Source organism: Amphimedon queenslandica, unplaced genomic scaffold (genome assembly GCF_000090795.2).
Source record: "Amphimedon queenslandica unplaced genomic scaffold, v1.1 AMPQUscaffold_13038, whole genome shotgun sequence".
Lineage (NCBI taxonomy): Eukaryota > Metazoa > Porifera > Demospongiae > Haplosclerida > Niphatidae > Amphimedon > Amphimedon queenslandica.
In genome coordinates, this window is record NW_003546726.1 from 50,487 (window position 1) to 51,597 (window position 1,111).

The following is a 1,111-nucleotide window of genomic DNA, read 5'->3' on the forward strand; positions in this document are numbered from 1 at the left end:
TTGCATGTACATGTATGTAGAAAGTTTGAGCCAATTCCAACTTCAATCTTTCAACGTATCATCATTTTTCAATTAGCAAATTTTCAGAAAAAACCAAAGGGCTTATAGCCCAGGCATTTTTTCAAAAAATGGCTCTGAAATCACTCCCAATTTTTATTACATATTCTGATACATATTAATGTCCTTATGCTGTGTAGAAAGTTTGAGCTAATTCCAACTTCAATTTTTTGAGTTACAGCCAATTTAAAAAAATGCCAAGATTCTGAAAAATACCCAAGGCTTTAACTTTTAACTTTAACTTTAAATAACTTTACTGTATACAAATGTATACAGATGGACAGCCAGCTTCCTGAGCTGACCGCCAAACAAAAAAAGATTAAACAGATAGAGAGAGAGAAAAAAAAGAGAAAATAAGAATAGTAAATAAGGAAATAATAAAAATAAAAATAAAATGAAATAACTACTAACATAAACAAATCAGGAATACATAGAGTTTACAGGAAGATTGGCACAAGAAAAGCAAGGACATACATAGTGATAAGAACAAACATTATTAGGGTCAAAATGAACAATAAAGTGAGTCCAAAAAGTTTTCTTTACGTGTAATTTAATAGTTTCTTTAGATAGAGAAATTTTTACAGGTGGAAGAGAATTCCATAAACGAGGGAAGAGGGTGAAAAAAGTGTGATGTGAGGAGTGATGAGAAGTAAAATTAAAAGATAACTTGTGAAATGTAGATGATCGAGTAGAGGTAGACGAAAAAGAGAAATAATTTGAAGCATTAAAGTTAGAAGGTGAATCAGAGAAGTGAAAATTATTTAGAAAAAAGGAAATATCAGCTAGTTCAAATGTCATCATGAGGGGTAACATATTTAATTTAATGAGTCTAGTTTTGTAATCAGAATGGTAATCGTTTAAAATGAACTTAGTAGCTCGACGTTGTATTCTTTCTAGAAATAAAATGTCCTTTAAAAAATGAGGACGCCAGACAGTAGAAGCATATGTTAGCTTTGATCTAATTAAAGATGTATATAGCAACTTCCTAGTAGGTATATCAACAGCAGAACTAAAAGTTCTCCGTAGAAGACCTAGTGTTTTATATGCTGTAGCA